The sequence below is a fragment of the Lynx rufus genome, unplaced genomic scaffold (genome assembly GCF_022079265.1).
Source record: "Lynx rufus isolate CCGP_SWC_20201006 ecotype Redwood Valley unplaced genomic scaffold, mLynRuf1.p SCAF_16, whole genome shotgun sequence".
NCBI lineage: Eukaryota > Metazoa > Chordata > Mammalia > Carnivora > Felidae > Lynx > Lynx rufus.
The window spans coordinates 21,170,081-21,195,433 of NW_025814830.1; the positions used below are offsets into that span (position 1 = coordinate 21,170,081).

At 40.0% G+C, this 25,353-nt stretch overlaps 1 pseudogene; it reads right to left on the bottom strand.

Moving 5' to 3' along the window:
- Nucleotides 1–385: 385 nt before the first annotated feature.
- On the bottom strand, nucleotides 386–17,418 carry LOC124510743 (peptidyl-prolyl cis-trans isomerase A-like; annotated as a pseudogene).
- Between the last annotated feature and the right edge of the window lie 7,935 nt (nucleotides 17,419–25,353).

Below are 25,353 nucleotides of genomic sequence, written 5' to 3' on the forward strand. Positions count from 1 at the left end.
TCTCTCTCTCTTCTCCTCCATTGCTCATGTTCTCTCTCCCTCTCTCCCTCTTTCTCTCAAACTAAATAAACTTTAAAAATAAACAAACAAGTTGTTGGAATCAGTATGCTCGTACTTTATTTAGAATTCTTTTTACCAATGTTTATCAGGGATATTGGCTTGTAGTTCTTTTTGCTGTTGTTGTTCTTTTGTTTTTATTCAATAATCATGAACTAAACTCTGCAATCCAGCTAGACTTGGAAGGGAATAAGGAAAATATGGAACCCATAGAACTGCAGTGAGAGCACAAAGATTATAGGATATTTCAAGCAGATGGGGACAAAAGGGTGCCCTCTTGAGGTACAGGAGTGGTCTGGAAGTTAAGATAAAACACAAGTCAAATTTATTAGATTTGTGCACAGTTAGCAATAGTTATCTTTTTGCTGGTCTTGCCATTCCTGGGCCCAAAGTGGTCCATGGCTTCCACAATATTCATGCACTCTTTCACCTTGCCAAAGACCACATGCTTGCCATCCAACCACTAGGTCTTGGCAGTGCAGATGAAAAACTGGAAACCATTTGTGTTGGGTCCAGCATTTGCCATGGACAAGATGCCAGGACTTGTATGCTTCAGAATGAAATTCTTATCATCAGATTTCTCCCCATAGACGGATTTGCCAGCAATGCCATTATGGCACGTGAAGGTACCACCCTGGCACATAAATGCTGGAATAATCCTGTGAAAGCAGGAACCTTTATAACCAATATTTTCTCCCCAGTGCTTACAGTACAAAAGTTTTCTGCTGTCTTTGGACCTTTGTCTGCAAACAGCTCAAAGGAGACACGGACCAAGTGCTCACTGTCTACAGCAATGTTGAAGAACAGTGAGGTTGACCATAGCTGGGAACCGCAGGTGGCTCCAGGGTGGCAGTGTCTGCAAGGCCTGTAGTTCTCTTTTCTAGTGGATTCTTTATCTGATTTTGATATGAGGCTAATGTGGCATCATAAAATGAATTTGGAAGTTTTCCTTCCTTTTCTATTATTTTGGAATAGTTCGAGAAGAAAGGTATTAACTCTTCTTTAAATGTTTGGTAGAATTCCCCCGTGAAGCCATCTGGCCCTGTACTTTTGTTTGTTGGGAGATGTTTTGATTACTGATTCAGTTTCTTTGCTGGTTATCAGTCTGTTCAAGTTTTCTATTTCTTCCTGTTTCAGTATTGGTCATTTATATGTTTCTAGGAATTCATCCATTTCTTCTAGATTGTCCAATTTGTTGGCATATAGTTTTTCATAATATTCCCTCACAATTGTTTGTATTTCTGTGGTGTTGGTTGTTATTTCTCTTCTCTCACTTGTGATTTTATTTATTTGGGTCCTTTCTCTTTTCCTTTTGATAAGTGTGGCTAAGGGTTTATCAACTATTAATTTTTTCAAAGAACCATCTCCTGATTTCATTGATCTGTTCTATTGGTTTTTTTGTTTGTTTGTTCTATATCATTTATTTTTGCTCTAATCTTTATTATTTCCTTCCTTCTGCTAGCTATAGGCTTCATTTGTTGTTCTTTTTTTTTTTTTTCTAGCTCCTTTGGGTGTAAAGTTAGGTTGTTTATATGAGATTTTTCTTGCTTCTTAAGGTAGGCCCGTATTGCTATTTACTTCTCTCTTTAGCTGCATCCCAAAGGAGTTAGACTGTGCTGTTTTCATTTTCATTTATTTCCATGTTGTTTTTTTTTAATTTCTTCTTTGATTTCCTGGTTCACCCATTCATTGTTTAGTAGCAAGTTGTTTAACCTCCATGTCTTTGTGGTCTTTCCAAATTTTTCTTCTTGCTGACTTCAAGTTTCATAGTGTTTTGGTATCTTTTTGTTTGTTGAGGCCTGATTGGTGACCTAGTATGTGATATATTTTGGAGAGTGTTCCATGTGCACTTGAAAAGAATGTGTATTCTGCTGTTTTAGGGTAGAATGTTCTCAATATATCTGTTAAGTCCATCTGGTCCAGTGTATCATTGAATGTTATTGTTTATTGATTTTCTGTTTAGATGATCTGTCTGTCCATTGCTATAAGTGGGGTGTTAAACTCCCCTACTATTATTGTATTATTATCAATTAGTTCCTTTATGTTTGTTCTAATATTTGTTTTATATTTTGTTTTATATTTGAGTGCCTTATTGTTGGGTGTATAAATATTTATAATTGTTAAATCTTCTTGTTTATTATCATCTCTTGTTACAGTTTTTGTTTTAAAGTCTAGTTCATCTGATATAAGTATTGCTACTCTGGCTTTCTTTTGACACCCATTTGCATGATTAATGTTTCTCCATTCCCTGACTTTCGATTTGCAGGTGTCTTTAGGTCTAAAATGAATCTCTTTTAGCAGCATATAAATGGCCCTTGGTTGTTTTTTTTTTTTATCTGTTCTGATACCATATGTCTTTGAATGTTTAGTCCATTTAGAATCAAAATAATTATTGATAAATATACATTTAGTGCATTTTATTACTTGTTTTGTCATTGTTTCTTGAGATTTTTCTCTGATCCTTTCTTGTCTTTCTCACTTTTGGTCTTTCCTTTCCACTCAGAATCCCCTTTAATATTTCTTGCAGAGCTGGTGTAGTGGTCACAAACTCCTTTAGTTTTTGTTTGTTTAGGAAACTATCTCTCCTTCTATTCTGAATGATAGCCTTTCTGGATAGAGTATTCTTGGCTAGAGATTTTTCTTATGCATATCATGCCACTCCCTTCTGACCTGCCAACTTTCTGTTGAGAAATCTACAGCTAGCATTATGGGTTCTCCCTTGTAAGTTAAGGAATTCTTTTGTCTTGCTGCTTTTGAGATTTTTTTCATTATCACTATATTTTGCAAATTTAATTATAATATCTTGACCATGGATGTTATAGGAGTTCTCTGTGCCTCCTGGATCTGGATGTCTGTTTCCTTTCCTACATTAGGGAAGTTTTTAACTAATAGTTAAATTTTTTTGCCTCTTTTTCTCTCTTCTTCTGGGACTCCTATAATAATCCTATAAATGTAATGTGATTACATTAGATGGAGTCACTAAGTTCTCTAAGTCTATTCTTGTGTTCCATAATTATTCTTTCTCTCTTTTGTTCAGTTTCATTATTTTCTATTATTTTGTCTTCTATGTTACTTTTTTGTTCCTTTGCTTCTTACAGTCTGCTGTTCATTGCATCAAGCCTGTTTCCAATCTCAGTTATTGTATTCTTCATTTTTGACTGATTCTTTTTTAACTTTTATCTCTGTGGTAAGGGTCTCCCTGATGTCTTCTATTCTTTTCTTAAGCCCAGCAAGTATCCTTATGATTGTTGCTTTAAATTCTCCATCAGGCATGCCACTTATATCGGTTTTGCTTAGATCTCTGGCCATGGCCTTATCTTGTTCTTCCATTTGGGATGAATTCCTCTGTTTTGACATTTTGTCTAAGTCTCTGCCTTCTTCTCTGTGTTAGAAAAGCCCATTGTGTTTCCTGCTCCTGAAGTAATGGCCTTTTGAAGAAGAGATTGTATAGTGTCCAGGGCCTGGCTCTTCCCGGATTGTCTCTGGTGTGTGCTCTGTGCACCCTGGTGTTGCGTTTTGGCTGCTCTGTCCCTCAGGTCAGTCTCCTTCAGGGGCTCTCTTTGCCTGCAGTGGGCAGTGCTTGGTCCTTGGCCAGAATGTGGCAAGTTTTAACTAGGTGTGCTCTGGCTTGCTTGTTAAATGAGACCTGATACTACTTCAACTGAACTGAGGCTTTGCACAACTCTCTGGTTAGGAGATGTGGTTTGGGCAGCAGTTCCTGCTATTCTTCTGGATGCCTTTTATTCTTTTTTTCTTATCTAATTGCTGTAGCTAGAACTTTATTTGTTCTTCTTTTTCTAGCTCCTTTAAATGTAAAGTTAAACTGTTTATTTGAGATTTTTCTTGTTCTTGAGGTGGGACCTTTATTGCTACAAAATTCCTTCTTACAACTGTTTTTGCTGCATCCCATACAGTTTGGAGTGTTGTGTTTTCATTTTCATTTGCCCCACAGTACTTTTTATTTCCTGGTTGATTTCTTCATTGACTCATTGGTTGTTTGGAAGCATGTTGTTTGGTCTTCACATGTTGGTGTTATTTTCCACTTTTCTTCTTGTAGTTGATTTCTAGTTTCATGCACTGTCGTTGAAAAAGATGCTTGATATAATTTTAATCTTCTTAATTTACTCTTCTTAAATTTATTGACACTGTTTTGTTGCCTAATATGTGATTTATCCTGGAGAATGTCCCATGTGCACTTGAGAAGAATGTGTATTCTACTGTTCCTAGAAGGACTTTTCTCTGAGAGAGATTAAGTCTATTTGTTCTAATGTGTTGTTCAAGATTAATGTTTCCTTATTAATCTTCTTTTTATTTATTTATTTATTTATTTATTTATTTACCTGTTTTATTTTTTATTTTTTTAAATTTACATCCAAATTAGTTAGCATATAGTTCAACAGTGATTTCAGGAGTAGATTCCTTAGTGCCCCTTACCCATTTAGCCCACTTAGCCCATCCCCCCTCCCACAACCCCAACCTTATTAATCTTCTGTCTGGATGATCCATCCATTGATGTTCTCTCTCAATCCATTGTACTCTTCTATCCATTGATGTTCTCAAGGTTAATGTTTCCTTATTAATCTTCTGTTTGGATGATCCATCCATTGATGTGAGTAGGGTTTTAAAGTTCCCTACTATTATCATATTACTGTCAATTTCTCTCTTTTTGTCTGTTAATATTTGCTTATATATTTAGGTGCTCCTATTGTGGGCACATAAATATTTATAAGTGTTATCTCTTCTTGTGGTTTGATCCAATCATTATATAATGCCATTCTTTGTCAATTTTTACAGCCTTTGTCTAAAGTATATTTTGTCTGATATAATTATTGTTATCCCAACTTTCTTCTCCTTTCCATTCCCATCCCTCATTCCTTCTGTGTGTGTCTTTGGATCTGAAGTGAGTCTCTTATAGGCAGCATATTTTTTATCCATTTAGCCACCTTATGTCTTTTGACTGGATTACATAACAACCTGTGTAATGTAGCAGTCTATTTTAAGTTGGTGGTCATTTAGGGGCACCTGGGTGGCTCCATCAGTTGAGCATCCAACTTCGGCTCAGGCCATGATCTCATGGTTCATGAGTTTGAGCGCCGCATCGGGCTCTGTGCTGACAGCTCAGAGCCCGGAGCTGGCTTAGGATTCTGTGTTTCCTTCTCTCTCTGTGCCTCCCCCACTCATATTCTGTGTGTGTCTTTCTCTTTCTCAAAAATGAATATGAAAAAAAATGTTTAATTTGGTGGCCATTTATGTTCAGACACATTCCGAAAACACTACACTTTTAGTGTTTTGATGTCATAATTTACATGTTTTTATTTAATGTATTTCTTATCTAATTAATGTAGATGTATTGGCTTTTACTACTTTTGTCTCTTAACTCTCATACTAGTTTTATAAGTGTTGATCCACTACCTTTTCTATATGTTTGCCTCTACCAGTTAGAATTTTTTCTTTCATTTATTTTCTTGTGTCCAGTTATGGTCTTTTCTTTCCATTTAAAGAAATCCCTTTAATGTTTCTTGTAAAGCACATTTGGTGGTGATGAAATCCTTTAGCTTTTGTTTGTCTGAGAAACTTTCTATCTCCCTTTCAATTCTGAATGATAATCTTTCTGGGTAGAATTTCCTTGGTTATAAGTTTTTTTCCTTTAAGTACTTGGGATATACTGTCCCACTTTCTTCTAGCTTGCAAAGTTTCTGCTGGAAAATCAGCTTCCCTTATATATGTTTCCCTTATATATAACTATTTGCTTTTCTTTTGCTGCTTTTAAGATTCTCTCTTCATCTTTACTTTCTGACATTTTAGTTGCAGCATGTGTCTTGGTGTGGATCTCTGCATTCATCTTGTGTGGCAGTCTCTGTGATTCCTGGTAGTTGTCTTTAAACTATCCTCATTTTTAAAGATACTTTTTTCTTTTTGCTGTTCAGTTTTGGTGATTTGCATTACCCTGTCTTCCAGATCACTGATTTGTTCTTCTGCATCATTTAATCTGCTGTTGATTCCCTCTAGTGTATTGTTTATTTCTGTTATAGTCTTCAGCTCTGACTGATACTTTCTCATATTTTCTATCTTTGTTGAAGTTTTCACTATGTTTATTCTTCTCCTGAGTTTGGTAAGCATCTTTATGGCCATTACTTTAAACTCTTTATCAGGTATATTGCTTATCCTCACTTCATTAGGTTTTTTCTAAGATTTCATCTTGTTCTTTCATTTAGAACATATTCCTCTCTTTCTTCATTTTGCCTACTTTGTATGTTTGTTTCTGTGTATTAGGTAGTACAGCTAAGTATCCCAGTCTTGAAGGAATGACCTTATATTAAAGATGTTGTGTGGGACCCGGAAGTACAATCCCTGGCCACTAGAGCCAGCTGCTCCGATTGTGTCGCCTTTGTAGTATGGCAGAGCCATAGGTGCTTTGGGTACACTGGTGGGGGGTATGGCTCCTGTCTCAGCTAACTATAAAGACCAGTTTTGACTGTTGCTGGTGCGTTGTGGGCAGAGTTATCATTCTGTCAGCTGTGAGGCCCAGCCAACACACAGGGTTGTGTGATGCTTTCAGCAAGTCATACCCCAAGGCATTAGCAATCTAGAAGGAGATTCCAACGTTTATTTATTTTTGGGACAGAGAGAGACAGAGCATGAACGGGGGAGGGGCAGAGAGAGAGGGAGACACAGAATCGGAAGCAGGCTCCAGGCTCTGAGCCATCAGCCCAGAGCCTGACGCGGGGCTCGAACTCACGGACCGCGAGATCGTGACCTGGCTGAAGTCGGACGTGTAACCGACTGCGCCACCCAGGCGCCCCTAGAAGGAGATTCCAAAATGGCAGCCATCACTGCTGGGATCAGCAGAGCAGAATGACGTAGCAAAAATGGTTGCTGCCAATTTCAATCCCCAGAGAGAGACCCAGCTGCCTCCTGCCTCCTGCCTCTCCAGCTGGTTCTCTCATTCATAAGTGGGTCTCCTTCACCTGTGATCTATGTACTTTTCCATCTGATGTTTTTGTGCTGGTTTCTAGGTCAAGTGAGTCTGCACACAAGCCCTTCAAAAGTGCTTTCCCTATAGTTCTATAGTTTTCCTTGAAGTATTCCCTGTTAGTTTTCAAAGATAGCTTTTTGCCAGATCATCTCTCTTGTGTAGAGTTAAGGTTTGGGGTGCCTGATTTGGAGCTCGAATATCTCACTCCTCAGGGAAAATTTCTGTACATTTGAGATCCCTCCTGACAGTGGAGTGCTGTACCTGGTGTGTAGTTTTTTTTCCTTAGCATAGCGACATCTCTGCCTCTTCTGCCCATCTCAGTGCCATCCCTTGCTGGGAGGGTCTGTCCATCCAGGTTCTAGGTCATCTTCAGAGGCAATTATTCTGAACGTAGGTGGAGATTTGTTGTGTCCATGGGAAGAGGTGAGATCAGGATCTTCCTAGGCTGCTATCTTGAAACCTCCCCTTATGTTTTATGTTTTAAGGACTGTCAAACTGTTTTTTTCAAAAGGGGTTGCACTATTTTTCTGTTGTCTTTTTAATCCAATAATATTTATTTTAAAAGATTATCTTGAAAAGAAAAAAAAAGATTTTGTAACTGTATGGTGACAGATATTAACTAGACTTATTGTTTAGTTGTCTTGACTTATTGTCCATGCTGCCCTGCTGCCCTGGCTCCCATGGCCTAAGAGCAAGGAGAATGCGACCTATGCTGCCTGCTGGCCACCGGCTGCCACCTTCACCCCTGCTGTGCTTGGCGCCACTCTACCCACCCTACCACCCCCTCCCCTGCCCTTGGAGCTGCTGGCATCTCAGCCACCTCCTGTATTTTTTTTTTCTGACCTGAGATAATTCTTTTTATTTTGACCAAAAAGGTGAGTCAAGTAGGGACACCCAGCCTTCCACCAACAGCCACTTCTCCAAACAAGCCGCCTGTCCAGACACCTTGGTCCCAGGCCCAGCTAGTCCAGGGGCCCTCATGGGCAGCAGGAACAGGAGAGAGGAGGACACAGCAACAGGGTCAGGGCCCCTATGGGCCACCCCCGCCCTACCCCACCCACTCTGAGCCGCCAACAGCCAAGATTCAAGCAAAACCAGGAGAGGGAGGCCTGGGGGGGGGGGGCGGGGGGGAGGAATCTCTAAAATAACCCCACCCTGGAAACAAACCAAAGTGAGCCTAAGTTCCTCCTGGGAAGGAGCCCCAGCTCTCACTGATGTATTTCTCTCAAAATAGCAGAGCCCTCAGCGGAGGTGGGGGCGGGGCGGACAGGGACCACACTGAAGACTTGCCGTGGTGATCATTTAGCAATATATACATATACAATCATTATGTTGTATACTTGAAACTCATACAATGTTATATGTCAGTTACCCCCTGATTTCTAAAAAGATTATTTTGGTTTTGAATTTATTTCTTTGTGGTTTTTAAAAATATTTATTTATGTATTTGTTTAATAATCTCTACCCCCAGCGTGGGGCCAGAACTCATGACCCCAAGATCAAAAGTCACATGTTCTACTGCCTGAGCCAGCCAGGTGCCCCTTCTTTGTGTTTTGTATGTAAAGTCATTTACATTTTTATAGTTTTATTGTTTCATTAAGTAGTATACCTCCACAAATAATATACTACAGTCTTAGCTCTTGACTGTTAACTTTGGCTTTTCTTGGCAAAACCAAACCAAAAACAGTAAAGTTTCTTTTGCCATATTAGGGTGAAAAATAAGTAAATTTTCCTTCTCTAATTTAGCTGATAATAATAAATTACATATATTTTTTAAGACTTAATTAAAACTTAAATGATTATAAATTTAGGAGCAGCTTAGCTGGGTGATTCTGGCATAGAATCTTTCATGAAGAGGTTGTAGTCAAGTTGTCAGCTAGAACCCAGCCATCTGTAGCCTTGACCAGAGCTGCAGGTTATGCCTCCTGGAAGACTCACTCCCATAGTTGTCAACAGGCAGTCCCAGTTCCCTGCTTCATGGATCTATCCACAGGGATGTTTGAGTGTCCTCATGTCAGGGAATTTCCCCCCAGATCACGTAGTCTAAGAGAGACAGCAAGGGTAAAGTTGTGATTCCTTTCATGACTAAATCTCAGAAATCACAAATCATTATGTCTGCTATATTCTATTCATTAGAAGTGAGCCAACAAGTCCAGTCACACTTAAGGAGAAAGGAATTAAGCTCCATTTCCTGAAGGGAGATGTATCAAAGAATCTGTGGACATCTTTTAAAACTACTGTCTTTTGGGGCGCCTGGGTGGCGCAGTCGGTTAAGCGTCCGACTTCAGCCAGGTCACGATCTCGCGGTCCGTGAGTTCGAGCCCCGCGTCAGGCTCTGGGCTGATGGCTCAGAGCCTGGAGCCTGTTTCCGATTCTGTGTCTCCCTCTCTCTCTGCCCCTCCCCCGTTCATGCTCTGTCTCTCTCTGTCCCAAAAATAAATAAAAAAAAAAAAAAAAACTACTGTCTTTTAATGACACAGCAGCTAAACTTCCACAGGGCAAGTGATCCAAGAGAGAACAAGAAGGATTCCACAATGTCTTTTATGGCCTAACTTCAGAAGTTATATGCTCATTTCTGCAATATCCTATTGGTCACACAGGTCAGCCTCATTCAGTGTAGGATGGTACTAAGTAAGGGCATGTAACCCAGGAAGCAGGTATCATTGGAGGCCATTCTGGATGCTGGCTACCACAGATACCAAAGGAAGCAATAATTAATTCTGCCAGGGCATGCTGGGGATGGCACCACAAGGGAAGTGACATAAAGATGGGCTTTTGTGGTCCCCCAAGCCCTAAGAAAAATGAGAAAAAACAGTCGAAATCATCTAGTCTCTCCTTGACTTGAAGACAGGAAGAAAGTAAGAACCAGAGCAGGTGCCAGAGGACTCCACTTTCCACTGGCTTTTGATGTTATCTACTTTACCCAAGAGCTGTCATGCATGCTATTAAAGTAACTGTAGGTGCTCTAGTCTCACAATAAGCAATCAGACCAGGTAGGAGCTTCTTTAATAACAGGTATTAAGTGCTCAATGAACCAAAATAGCTATTCAAAGCCACTTTTTGCTCTCTGTAATAATTAGGACATGAACTTCCCCGGGGAGATTAGGAGAAATGAGATGTAGCAGCCTCCACCTCTACTGCTGTCATTGTTTTAACATTCAGAACACAGAGTCTCTACTAAGGAGTCTTTTAAAGGTTTGAAATTTTTGGTGGGAGAAGAGAAGAAGACCAGTGGGAAGCCCAGCAGATTTTTAAAATATAAAATTTCCCATTTCTCTCAGAAAACTGAAAATAGCTCTTGGGTTATAAATTATAAGTCTCTGTTCTTTCTTGTTTTGTTGTTGTTGTTTTTCCCCAAAGCTTTGGAATCAACACAATGCTGCAAATGTGGTCACGTTTATTCTTTTTATTTTATTATAAACTTTACATACTTCCACAAAAGAACCATTTACATAGTTTACAATCAACAGTAACAAAAATAAATTCAAAGACTGTCCAGGTAAAGAAAAAGAGGATGACAATCCTCATCTTTGGCTAGAAAGAAGACTTGTTTTTACTCCTACATGGACAATAATGCACTGGGTCAGGGAACACTCATTGCAGAAAAGCCACAGGGTCACAGTGACTCAAGAGGCCAGTCCTGCTTTACAGCTGGGCCCCACTGGACAGCCCAACCAGGCACTATCCTTACTGAGTGCTGAACTCAGCCCACTGGCCTACCCTGGACACAGAGGTGCCTCCAGGGGTGTCTATACCTTGCTTTGCGCCCTTTGCTTTTTCCTCTCATAATATTAAGTGCTATTTATTGGGCATCTACTCTGTGCCTGTGCTTTACATTAATTGTCCCTCTTTCAACTCAAACCCTGCAAAGTGGTATCATGAACCTCATTTACAGTTAAGTGAAGCTCAGGGAATGTATGAATCAGGAATCTTTCTTTTGCTGAAACAGAAAACCCAAACTCAAAATGACTTAAGCAGAGTATTTATTAGTTCACATAACCAAAAAAGCCAAGCATATTATGGGTGTCAGGCACAGCTGGATCTATGTGCTCATGTGAACCACAAGGGCCACGTTTCTCTCATGTTTCTCTCTCTGCCCCTTGTACCTATACTCCTTGTGGGCAGGCTCTTCCTTCTTAGTGTTAGGAGATGGCTGAGGCAACCAAATATGCTACATTTCATTAAGTGTGGCAGCTGTGGAGGTGCTCTGTTTGGATCTCCCTTCTAAAATAAGTTGCTATTCAGCTGCAAGGAGACAGCCTCCGGTTGTGCCACCTTCAGGATCTTGCCTTTCCTAGTCAACTACCAGGCAATGACTAGACATGGCAACAAGTCACTGCTGCCCAGTGCATGACCCCTCTCATGATCAGTGTTTGCTCCAGAGTTCCCATGGGATTGGCTGACTGTCAGATATGACTGTGTTCTCAGCCTCCCCCTTTATTTTTCACAGGCATTACCTTCCTTCCCCCCAAACAATCCTTTTGTACTTCAAAACCATCTGTGTCTTCCTCCTTCAGGAGTCATCTGACATCTCACATTTCACCAGCTCCCATCCCCACATGAGACAGATGTCTTTGCTTCACCCAGATCCCTTTAGATCCCTTTGAACTGATTTTCAGTGTGTTCTTCTAACATCCAGCACCTACAGCTATGTTAAAGCAGTGTTTGCAGAGCCTCAAAACTACCCCTTCACCCTAACTGAACATTCAGAAAGTCTAGGACCTAGGTAACTCCCATGCTTCCTCTCCTCCCACCTAACTGGTGACTATCAGGTTGAGGGTTTCAATGCTAAGGCTCTCTGCCTCTAGGCAGGTCTTCTGAAACATAACCTACCCTCCAAAACTCTCCTATAGCATCAGGCTGAAACTACCCTCCAGAGGACTTTGCCTGGGATCACACTTTGCCTGGCTTTCTCACCTGTGCTGCCCTGCTTCTCACACTTCACTTCCCATCTGCCCTGGGAGTACTTCCTTAATAAATTACTTACAGATGAATCCTCTTCTTAGTGTGCTTCTCAGGAACCCAGTCAAGAACCAGCAGCTGGGACCACAGCACCTGTCAAGTGGCCTCTTCCATAGAGCAGATTCTGCTGGGTCCTCTCCCTCTTTTTGTTCCATCAGGCCTATGGGTTGTAGCTGCTTCCTACTGCCACTAACTCTAGCATGCTTCCCCAGGTCTTGATTGTTTCCCTGGGTTCCTTCTCACTCCTTTGTAAGTAGCCCTTTCATTAAACTCTCCCCAGGTACTGCTTTGGAGTGTGCTGTTTCTTGCCAGAACACTGAATCATAAATATGACCATTACAGGATTTATTTTTTTAATTACCTATCCACCCAACCATCCATCTATCCATCTATCCATTCATCCATCCATCCATCCACCCACCCACCTATCTTATCTATCTATCTAACAAATCTATCTGGTCTATCTATAAAATTCATAGTACCCTAGAGGTTTGAAATGAGACAGAAGTTTAACATTGTGAGATGATTACCCTTTTCCCCTATCCAATCAGTTAGGCTCTGGGAGTGCAAGAAGGTAAATTGGAGATAATATAGAAAATCTGATTTTGAGTTTCTTCCTGATGTAAAGACAGAGGTAGTGACCTCCTCCTTCCAACTGGCCCTCAAAAACCTTCCAGCTGGAAATAGCCAGTAAACAACTTGCAAAAAGTGACATCTGGCGCTAGATGGCGGACATGACCCACCAGTGCCATTGCTCACAGAAGCCACTGACCAACCCAGCTTGCCTGGCTCTGCAGGTCCAGCAAAAACCAGTTTGCCTGCCAGCTCTCCACTCTTAAATCATGGTTGTTCCTCATTCCTCCAACACAGAGGCAGCTTGTGGTTTTCCAGCACCTCAGGTACCGGACCACCCTGCCTTGCCAGAGCCTGGGAAGGTTTGTATTTGTATCTCCCTATAGCAGCTCTCCCTCAGTGCATCTGTTACTAGACACTAAACACTGATGCACACCCAAGGGTCTGGATCTCTGAGGAAGAGAATGTAGAATATAAAGGCTTGGGGGAATCCCTGTCAGTACAGGAAATATTAGTGTATTTCAGCTGCCTCTCCTTCTGGTTAACTGACCTCCACGATTGCTTTGGCTGGCCTCCCCCAAGCCCTTTTGGCTTTAGCAAATGAGTAACATCAGTTAAAATCATTGTATTAATAAAGACACTTTTAGTTGCAAGTCACTGAAGCCCTGTGAAAATGAGCTTAAGCCAAATAAAAAGATGGGAGGTTTAGCCAATAGCTTTGAGAGCCATATGTGAATTTAGACACAATTATTAAACTCATTAGACACATGAGTTTTAGGTATGGCTGGATCCAGGTGCTGAAAAAAAATCATCAAGAATCTACCTGTCTTCATCTATCTTTTTCCCTTTTCTTTTGAGTACAAACTCCCAAGCACTAAAAGAATAGTTTTGCTGAGACTCCCAGACTTGACTGAGGTCCAAATTCATCCCTAGACTAATCACATGATCACTAGTCAAATGCCTATTACTAAAAGAAGGCAGTGGTGAGAATGAAAATAAGGAAGGCTTAGATCCCCAAGAAGAAAAATCAGGGTAATATCACCTGGAGAAGGGACACAGGACAAGCCAAGTCAGCAGATGCCCATGATGACCAAGCAGCCTAGTTCCCTTTCCTCTCTCCCCTACTCACAATCTACTGATTCATTCAGTACACCTCAAAGTCTCCTGACAGAAAGCCCTCCTAGCTTTCCCTCTGCACTCCTACTCAGGCAAAAGTCCTGTTTATCCAACCTCTGTGTCCTCCTACCACACAGTCTCCTAATATCCTGTTCTTTTCCTTCAAAGCACTGATCAGTTCAAGATTGTATAATGACGTGTAACTATTAACCTAGTGTATATCTTTCTATGAGATTGTAATCTTCAAAGAAATAAGATCTTGTTGTCCCAAGAGCCTAGTACAGTCACTGGTACAGTAGGTACTTAGTAAATATGTGTTGATTCATCCACTGGAGATAGTAAGTCCAATCAGACACGGTCCCTGCCTGGCTTCTATGCTAGTGAAGGAGATAGCCGAGTAAATCACTGCTCACAGTCCAACTGCAATGCTTTCTCCAAGAAGGGTGGACCCAAGGGAGTCTAGGGGAGGAACATATAAATCAGAAGGATCCAGGAATGTTTTCCTGAAGAGTCATGATGTTGACCTAACTTTAGGAAAATAAGCAAGATGAATGACAGGAGGAAGATGCCCTTAGAATAATGTTAGAAAACAGGGAAATGTAACATAGCCTGATACAGTCCTGGGAGAATTGATGGCCTTGATCTCATTTCGTTAGCCACCCAGAATAGGGATAACTATATAGGAATTAGGCCTTTTAGCTAAAACTATGCCTTTTAAAAAAAGAAGAAGAAAAGAAAGGAAAGGAAAGTGAAAGAAAGAAAAGAAAAGAAAAGAAAAGAAAAGAAAAGAAAAGAAAAGAAAAGAAAAGGGGGCGGTTCTAAAGTAGAGTTTGTTGGACAGAAAAACTAGCTTAAAAGGATAGGGAGGAGCCTTCTGATTACATCAGCAACTGCCACATAGTAGGTCCTCATTAAATGTGTGAATGCCTGGATGAAAGTCATTGGAATCCAATTGTTCTGCTTAAAAGCACGAGCAAAGCCAGCCAAGGATATGGCCCATTAAGAATCCAAGCAGACTCCCAAAGGCACACAAAAGAAATAAAGGGCAAAAGAAATTACTTTAAAGCAAGAAGATTTATATAACGCTGTCTGCGTAGAATAAAAATGTGCCCAGCTTTGCATGCCATTTGCTGCCAGGATCTGAGATTGTTACTAAGAAAAGGGTGGGAGGAGGCTGTTGGGAGAAATCAAATGCCAGGCGGAGACACAGGCACAGAGAATTCAACATTGGGGATTTGAAAAGAAGGCCTGGAACACAAGCCTCTTTTGTTTTTCAGGCTTCTCTTAATTACCATGTTCAAGACCTGAGATTTATGAAAAAGGCACTATTCAAAAGGACAATTTACACTCCATTATAGAGAAAGTTCAGTCACAGTCCCCAGTTTCCCCTCTAGTTGCAACCTGAGTCATTTGTGGGATGGCTGTGTTAAGTATGGAGGAGAGCTATAAATGGTTTATAAGTCAGCATGTTGCATCACAAACTGAAGTGGTTGCTGCTCCCAAAGCTGGGAGCAGAATCATGAATCAGAGTCTAAAGTTCTAGAACAATGTTTGTGAATCAAATCTCACAATGAGTTGCTCTTAATAGCATTCTACAGTGATGCCCTCACCACCCCCCCCCCCCATCTCCTCAATGCAAACCATACCTCATCATGCATGGAACCTGCAAGCATATCTTTCCAAACTAAGATGGATGAGTTGATGAAAGGGGTCACTTCCAGTCACTTTATCTTAGCTTATCCCACCTTAGATTAAAGGAACACTACCCTTTATTGAAGACTTGCTGTATGGAATATTTCCCCTACTTTCTCCTCAGGATCATTAAATCTGTCAATAATAGCAAAGACTTTAGATCTTATCCCATGCCTTTCTCTATTCTAAGTGTTTTATGCATATATAATCAATTTTATGTCGCACAATCTTATGGGGGGTATTGCTGTCATCCCCTACTTTTCAGATGAAGAAGCTGAGGCCCAAAGAGGTTTGGTAATTTCCCAAGGTCACATAACTCTTAAATGGTTATGTCAATTTTGGAACCAAGGTCATTAGGCTCCATAGTCAACACTCCCAACTGCTATGATATGTTGCCTTGTAAGAGGGGGTGCCATCTAAGTCAGATGGAACCATTCCTTGTCACAGCCCCACTCTGTTAACCATTCCTGGTGTCCTCCTACCCACTGCTACCACTCAAGAGATGCTAAAGAAGCTGCCAACCTTGATTAGGCATGAGCCAATCAGCACATCAGTTTTCTCCTGACCTCAGTGATTGGCTCAGAGCTGGGACTGTGACCCAATCAGAGCCAGTGAATCATGATGGAATTTTTCCTGGGGCCTTTGGGAGAAAGAAGTCCTCTGTTCTCTCCTGAGAAGCAAGTGGGGAGTGTGGGGAGATGAGTTACTACAGCACTTTACTGCTATGAAGAGAGACCACTAAGAGGGAGTCAACAGAGAAAGCAGAACAAAGAGAAGACCTCCCAGCACAGGACTATGGGGGCATTGCCAAGAGTACCTAGTGTTGGGCTCATGCCATGCAATATAATGGGAGCCCCTGAAGTTGAGTAAGGCATAGTATTGCCATGACCCCATTGGGGCCCTGAATCCAGTGACTCTTGAGGTGTCAAATACCTCCACACTGTGTGGTTCCATGAACCAGTGTATCCCTTTTAATAGCCAATATGAGTACGGTTTTTTGCAACTTGAATCATAATGCACTATAATCAAAACAATCTCCACAAACCTTATGAAAGGGGAGCCCAAAAGCCCAATACTGTGGTGGAATAGTAAGAGGTGGAATACTGTGGTGGAATAGTAAGATTTGCTGATCAAAGATAGAACAATGTCTAAGGCCCTCACCATGCTATAGAACAGAGAAAGAGCAAAATTTCTTAAATTCTCAACCATTCTCAAGTTTTACATTTTTTGTACAAATGGAAAACAGCACAGATAATCCTCCCCAAATGGCTATTAGCAGGTTCATTTTCATCATTACATTTAACTTTAGTTAATGTCAAAATGACTTTAAATGCTCTGTCAGCAGGGCAGAAGGTTGTGGACCAGAAGTTTGTTGAAGATAGGGCAAAGTCAGCCAGGCATCAAAAAATAGCCAGGGGATTTGGATTGGTGAGCTGGTCAAAGAGGACTTTAGCCTTATGTACGTGTTAATCTCTTATAAAGGAATGTATTTGTAAGTCATTCATATAATTAAAAGTTAACTTTAAAATAGGGTTAAAGGACAAGTCATGTAATTGCATTATCTTAGACAAGTATTATCATACTTTTTTTGGTAGTTTTATGGTTTTATTAGCACAAATATGATGTGCACATAAGCTGTATGTCTATTCATTTTCTTCACTACACAACCTGGCGCCACAATTGGTGACTGATGGCCAGCTGAGCTGCTTTTTCCCTAATGGCTTTGTGGTTCTTGGAGGAGACATTGTAAGCACTCTCTGCACAGTAAGATTTGTTGCACATTAGCAACACTTCAAGCTCCTTGACAGTTCAGACTAGGAACTTCTGGAAGCCACCAGGCAGCATGTGGTTTGTTTTCTTTTTGCTCCCTTAACCAATGTTGGGCATCAAGAGCTAGCCCTTGAATCTTCTGAGCACCCTATGGCTCTGGGTTTCTACTAGTTTCACTTAATTTTGACATATGGGTCTGACTGGTACCAGATGAACTTCTTGGTCCTCTTTTTAATGATCTCAGGTTTCACCAGAGGTCTGAGGGTGACCATGATGAAGTAGGAGACCTCTGCCACCTCCTACAGACAGTGCTGAGGAAGAGCTATCATACCTTTCTTTTTTTTTTAATAGTAGAATCCCTCAAATGAAATGTTACATAAAACACTGTAGTGAACATCTGTTGTTTCCTCTTTTTTGATATAGAGTTCAAAAATATGATAGCTTGCTTCCGGGGACCCATCTTCTCCTATTCACACTTAACTGTGGTTTAGGCACAATGGTCCTGGATGAAAATATAATTTGCTTCCTGAGCTCTCCTGGCATGTTTCCCACCCACACCCCCCCCCCCCCCCCCCGCCGACAATTCTGGAAAGAGACAGCAGTGGCATGGTTTTCTAATCTCCCTGAATCCCCTCCCCATCCAAAAAAAAAAAAAAAAGCAGACAGTAACTAGATACTAAAACCAAAAACAACTGTGGACAACAAGGTCAAATGACAAGGTGTCCCCACAAAATTCAAAAACACAAGAGAGTGAGGACAACTAGTACCAGTATTACAAAATCTGCATTATATTCACATTGATACAGGAGAAAGCAGAGGGAAGAAACAGGGCAACTGATGGGATGGCAAAATTGTATTTATGGAAGGCAGAATGGGCTGATTCAAGCAAAGCAGTTGAAGCAACAGACGGTTTGCCTGTTCCAATATTGGATGAGTATAAGGGGTCTCCGATAAGATCTGAAGAGGCTGGAGCAGTTTAAACAACGTGGATTCCTAAAGCTAATTGACCAAGTTCCCTTCCACAAAATTGATGAAAAATATAAACTAGTATTTCAAAACTAGCTAAAAGATACTTCAAAAGATACAAGGTATCAAAGATTAACATGAATCAGAACTAGAAAAATACTGCAGTTAAGTGACAAAACTTAAAGAAAATTCAGAATAAAAGTGATTTCAGAAATAAAACTAAACCAGAAAGAAACAAGAGTATATATAGACTACAGATATTGCCTTATATGAGAAGTAGAAGATGAAAAAAGAAAGCTTTTAAAGAATAAAGAGAAAGAAGATTTGATATAAAGTGACAAACACTGAAGCCATGTAAATAATATATAACATGTTTTTTAGGGGTTACTGCAAATGAAAACCAAACCAAGGCAACAACATGACAAATAGTAAAAATAATTATTCAAGAAAACTTTCTTAAAATAAAGATTTTAAACTACATTTTGAAAAGGCACCCCTTAAAACTGAAAATCTTGACCCAGAAAGACAAACACTAAGACATATTCTAAACTTCAAAGAGAAAGAATAAAATTGATCCTTTTTTGTATCTAGGCCAAAAGGCCAAATGAATTATAATGGAAAGAAAATTAGATTTCCACTAGATTTTCAACAGCAATTCTTTATGCTGGAAGAAAATAGTCACATATTTAACATATCAAGGAAAGAAAATGTGAGCCAAAGATTTTGTATCCAACTGAGTATAAAGGGCACAGAAACAAACAACCTGCTATCAACATGCCAAAACTCAGGGAATCTTGCCCAGAATTGTAGTCATTTTGAAAAAGGGTTGGTTGTGATTAAGATGAAACATGAATTACTTCTGAGTGGCCAGCAAAGTTCTATCTCTTATTGTAAGTGGTGGTTATAAGAGAGTTCACCTTACGTTAATTTTCAAAGCCATATGTTATGCTTGGTATAGTTTTCTGTATATGTGTTTTATTTTTTAATAAAACTGTTAAGGGGCACCTGGGTGGCTCAGTCAGTTGAGCATCTGACTCTTGATTTGGGCTCAGGTCATGATCCCAGGATCATGGGATCCAGGCCCATGTTGGGCTACTTGCTGGTCATGGAGCCTGTTGAGGATTCTCTCTCTCTCTGTCTCTGTCTCTCTCTCTCTCTCCCTCTGCCCCTCTACATTACTCTCTTTCTCTCTCTCTCTCAAATAAAATTTAAAAATTAAAATTAAAAAAAACGCTTAAAAACAACAAACATAGGGGCACCTGAGTGGCTCAGTCAGTTTAAGCAGCCAACTCTTAATCTCAGCTCAGGTCATGATCTCACAATCATGAGATCAAGCCCCACATCAGTCTCCGTGCTAAGCATGGAGCCTGCTCAAGATTCTCTCTCTCCATCTCCCTCTGCCCCCCACCACTTGCTCACAGGCACATGTGCGTACTCTCTTTCAAAAAAGTAAAATAAAACACTAGACAATTACATTTAGAGAAATTTGAATATGAACCAAAGATAATATTAGGAAACTATTGTTGTTAAATTTTTAGGTATGAAATAAGGGCATTGCAGTTATATAGTAGAATGTTCTTATTTTTTGGAGATGCATGCTGAAGAATTTACTTGATTATTTTTTTTTCAATATATGAAATTTATTGTCAAATTGGTTTCCATACAACACCCAGTGCTCATCCCAAAAGATGCCTTTCTCAATACCCATCACCCACCCTCCCCTCCCTCCCACCCCCCATCAACCCTCAGTTTGTTCTCAGTTTTTAAGAGTCTCTTATGCTTTGGCACTCTTCCACTCTAACCTCTTTTTTTTTTTTCTTCCCCTCCCGCATGGGTTTCTGTTAGTTTCTCAGGATCCACATAAGAGTGAAAACATATGGTATCTGTCTTTCTCTCTATGGCTTATTTCACTTAGCATCACACTCTCCAGTTCCATCCATGTTGCTACAAAGGGCCATATTTCATTCTTTCTCATTGCCATGTACTACTCCATTGTGTATATAAACCACAATTTCTTTATCCATTCATCAGTTGATGGACATTTAGGCTCTTTCCATAATCTGGCTATTGTTGAGAGTGCTGCTATAAACATTGGGGTACAAGTGCCCCTATGCATCAGTACTCCTGTATCCCTTGGGTAAATTCCTAGCAGTGCTATTGCTGGGTCATAGGGTAGGTCTATTTTTAATTTTTTGAGGAACCTCCACACTGTTTTCCAGAGCGACTGCACCAGTTTGCATTCCCACCAACAGTGCAAGAGGGTTCCTGTTTCTCCACATCCTCGCCAGCATCCATAGTCTCCTGATTTGTTCATTTTAGCCACTCTGACTGGCGTGAGGTGATATCTGAGTGTGGTTTTGATTTGTGTTTCCCTGCTGAGGAGCTACGTTGAGCATGTTTTCATGTGCCTGTTGGCCATCCGGATGTCTTCTTTAGAGAAGTGTCTATTCATGTTTTCTGCCCATTTCTTCACTGGGTTATTTGTTTTTCGGGTGTGGAGTTTGGTGAGCTCTTTATAGATTTTGGATACTAGCCCTTTGATATGTCATTCGCAAATATCTTTTCCCATTCCGTTGGTTGCCTTTTAGTTTTGTTGGCGGTTTCCTTTGCTGTGCAGAAGCTTTTTATCTTCATAAGGTCCCAGTAGTTCATTTTTGCTTTTAATTCCCTTGCCTTTGGGGATGTGTCGAGTAAGAGATTGCTACGGCTGAGGTCAGAGAGGTCTTTTCCTGCTTTCTCCTCTAGGGTTTTGATGGTTTCCTGTCTCACATTCAGGTCCTTTATCCATTTTGAGTTTATTTTTGTGAATGGTGTGAGAAAGTGGTCTAGTTTCAACCTTCTGCATGTTGCTGCCCACTTCTCCCAGCACCATTTGTTAAAGAGACTGTCTTTTTTCCATTGGATGTTCTTTCCTGCTTTGTCAAAGATGAGTTGGCCATACGTTTGTGGGTCTAGTTCTGGGGTTTCTATTCTATTCCATTGGTCTATGTGTCTGTTTTTGTGCCAATACCATGCTGTCTTGATGATGACAGCTTCGCAGTAGAGGCTAAAGTCTGGGATTGTGATGCCTCCCGCTTTGGTCTTCTTCTTCAAAATTACTTTGGCTATTCGGGGCCTTTTGTGGTTCCATATGAATTTTAGGATTGCTTGTTCTAGTTTCGAGAAGAATGCTGGTGCAATTTTGATTGGGATTGCATTGAATGTGTAGATAGCTTTGGGTAGTATTGACATTTTGACAATATTTATTCTTCCAATCCATGAGCACAGAATGTTTTTTCATTTCTTTATATCTTCTTCAATTACCTTCATAAGCTTTCTATAGTTTTCAGCATACAGATCTTTTACATCTGTGGTTAGATTTATTCCTAGGTATTTTATGCTTCTTGGTGCAATTGTGAATGGGATCAGTTTCTTTATTTGTCTTTCTGTTGCTTCATTATTAGTGTATAAGAATGCAACTGATTTCTGTGCATTGACTTTGTATCCTGCAACTTTGCTGAATTCATGTATCAGTTCTAGCAGACTTTTGGTGGAGTCTATCGGATTTTCCATGTATAATATCATGTCATCTGCAAAAAGTGAAAGCTTGACTTCATCTTTGCCAATTTTGATGCCTTTGATTTCCTTTTGTTGTCTGATTGCTGATGCTAGAACTTCCAACACTATGTGAAACAACAGCAGTGAGAGTGGACATCCCTGTCGTGTTCCTGATCTCAGGGAAAAAGCTCTCAGTTTTTCCCCATGAAGAATTTACTTTAATTTACCTTTTAAATGCTTTAGCAAAAACAAAAATCAATGTCAAGTCACATTTTGTTATTTTAATTTCTGAGATATAATATAGTATTATGTATTATATACACATGTTAAATCTTACAAAGAAATGGGTTTTGATAAATGCCATTATTCTATCAAAATACAGAATATTTTCCTCAGAACATTTCCTCCTGCCTTTTCCAAATCAATCTTCTCTCCAGCCCCTCACTGAGGGAGCCACTGTTCTGATTATCTCTTTCACCATAGATCAGTTTTACCTGATGTAGGACTTCATATAGTGGAGTTATGTAACACACAATCTTTAGACACGTTTCTTTTTTTATATCTTAATATCCCTAAAAATTGGAATGTATCTTAGAAATTGGTGGTGTTTAAACAATTAATAGCAGTGTTTTCTTTATTTTATTTTCATGTACAATAATGGGGTGTCTTACAATCAGTGTCATCTTTGATTTGATGAATTATTTATATATAAATGAAACAAATATAGCAAAAATGTTAACAGTTGCTGAATCTTGTTGGTGGATATATGAATGTCCTACTTTTCTATGAGTTTGAGCATTTTTATATGAAAAAGTTTACTAAATAAATAAATAAAAGGATACCACAATTGTTATACCCTGCTTTGGCCTTTTTTCCTCCTTAATTAAAGTGACCCTTAAATAATGGAATTAGCTGGAGCCTTTCCTGACCTCTGTGAGACCCTGACTACAGTAGGGACCTGGGTGCTCTAGACTAGTACAAATCTTTGTAGAATTTGCCTTTTTCTCAGATATGTTATTATTCTATGGTCTATTTTTCCAAATTTTTCAAAAGCTTCTGTCCTCTGTGTCCTGAGAAAGAGGAGCTCTGCACTTGTGATCAAAGCGCCTAGTCAGGTACCAAATCCAGCATGCTGAGGGCCTGAGTCTGAGGCAAGAAAGAAAAGCTAGGGCCCAGAACTAGAACCTTGAAACTGGAAGACCACGGTACTGGTTCTCTAAGTATAGACTTACTTCCCAGTTCCTCCTTATGAATAATTATAAATCCATATAATGGGTACAGAATATATAAAGATGGAATTTTGACATTAATAATATAAAATTTGGGAAGATGGAGCCATATAGAAGTAGAGTTTTTGTATGTGATTATAGTTAAGTTGGTATCAATTTAAAAATAGACTGTTATGGGGTGCTGTAATATATATATATAATATATATATTATATATAATGAGATATATATAATGAAATATTTTTTAATGTTTACTTATTTTGAGAGGGGGGAGGGTCAGAGAGAGAGGTAAAGAGAGAGAATCCCAAGCAGGCTCTGTGCTCAGTGTGGAGCCTAATGTGGGGTTCCATCCCATGACCATGAGATTAAGACCTGAACCGATATCAAGAGTTGGGAGCTTAACCAACTAAGCCACCCAGGCATCCCTGTATATATAATGGAATATTATTCAGCCATAAAAAGATAATGAAATCTTGCCATTTGTAACGACATGGATAGAGCTAGAGAGTATAATGCTAAGCGAAATGTCAGTCAGAAAAAGATAAATACTATATGATGTCACTCATATGTGGAATTTAAGAAACAAATGAGCAAAGAAAAAAAAAGACAGACAAACCAAGAAACAGACTTTTTAAAAAAAAAATTTTTTTTAACATTTATTTATTTTTGAGACAGAGAGAGACAGAGCATGAATGGGGGAGGGTCAGAGAGACGGAGACACAGAATCTGAAACAGGCTCCAGGCTCTGAGCTGTCAGCACAGAGCCCAACACGGGGCTCGAACTCACAGACAGCGAGATCATGACCTGAGCCGAAGTCGGCTGCTTAACCAACTGAGCCACCCAGGCTCCCCAGAAACAGACTCTTAACTACAGAAAACAAACTGATGGTTACCAGAGGGGAGGTGGGTGGGGATGTGGATGAAATAGGTGATAGGGATTAAAGAGACACTTACGATGATGAAAAAAAGTAAAATGAAATGATAAAACAAAACATATGTGGTCTTTGTTCTCAGTCCCCGGCACAGAGCTTCTAAAACCCTTGGAATATCATGAGTAATAGGAGTGTCTTTAGTTATTCATAATGAGTCCCTCTTAACCATATCTGAGTTTATGCTAAGAAGGTGGCTGAAGGTGAGCCCTTAGATAGTTTCAAGGGAGGAGCTGGCCATGCACCATGATTAGAGGATTGGAACTTTCAGCCCCACCTGTAAATTCCAGGGAGGTGAGTGAGTCTAGACATTGAGTTCAATCACCAATGGTCAATGATGTAATCAATCATGCCTATCTAATGAAGCCTTGATAAAAACTGAAACAAGGAGGCTAGGGGAGCTTGTGGGTTGGTGAATATTGGTTTGCTGGGAGGATGTGTTGCAGGATTTTTTACCTCAATACCCAGTGTTCGTTGTCTCACTGCTTCAAAGAATGAAGAGGTGGACACAGAAAGAGCAGCTTGCAAAAGTTTATTAGAGTATGAGATCAGAAAGGAAGAATAGTAGAAAAGCTCTCTTTACAGAGAGGAGGCATTGGAAAGTGAATGCCTGCAACTATAGGCAAGGGTCCTTGTTTTTCTGGTCGTTCTCCCCTTTCCTTCCCCCTTGTTCCTTCTCAGGTTCTACCCTTATTGGCTTGATAGCTCTAGGTGCTGGGTTGTCCATTCCTGATTGGCTCATTTCCATTGTATGAGGGGTGGTCTATGGCCATACTGTTCCTTGTGGGTCATACGTTTTATGGTCTATTACTTATTTTTAGTCAGGTCTTTGTCAAATTCCTGAGGGGAACCTTAGGGGGAGGAGATGTGTCTTACATTCTTAAGAGGAACCTTATGCCCAAGGGGCTTTGCTGTGGTCAGATGCTCCCAGCTATTCCCCTCTCTGAACATGTGACCCCTTTACCCCTAACTGCCTTTAGGAATTGGGACAAGACCAACAGATCTTAACTGCTTCCTGCTGAAGGGCAGGCAGGGAGGGGTGGATGATGACAGAAAGACAGTCAGGGCAGGTTCAGCGGTCGATCCAGATGTCTGATATAATGGGAGGGTGTTTGGAAAATCTGCACTAGCAAAATTTTCATGGATGTCTTATTTTTTTTTTTTGGCATATGCAACAGCATCTACAAATGACATACAAAAAGAATATTAGACCAACAAACATCAATATTCCAAATGTAATGCCTCCTAAGGAGGAAGCCACACCACAGGAGGGAAAGACACATTGTAGCCATGAAAAAAATCCCTGGCATGTCTGGTCATATTTTTTATTAATTTGACTATAGTTTTTCCTCTCTTTCCCATACTTATTTGGATCTTGTAATAGTGTTGATTAGAATAACTAAGTACCTGAACTAGATTTTGGTTCTCAATCTTCAAATCTTCCTTTGGCCATCCAGTTTCTATAGGAACAACTCCATCAGGTGTAATTTACCTCAAGGAAAGATTGACCTTTGATATCCAGATTGCTGTAAGTTTAGGCAATTGTT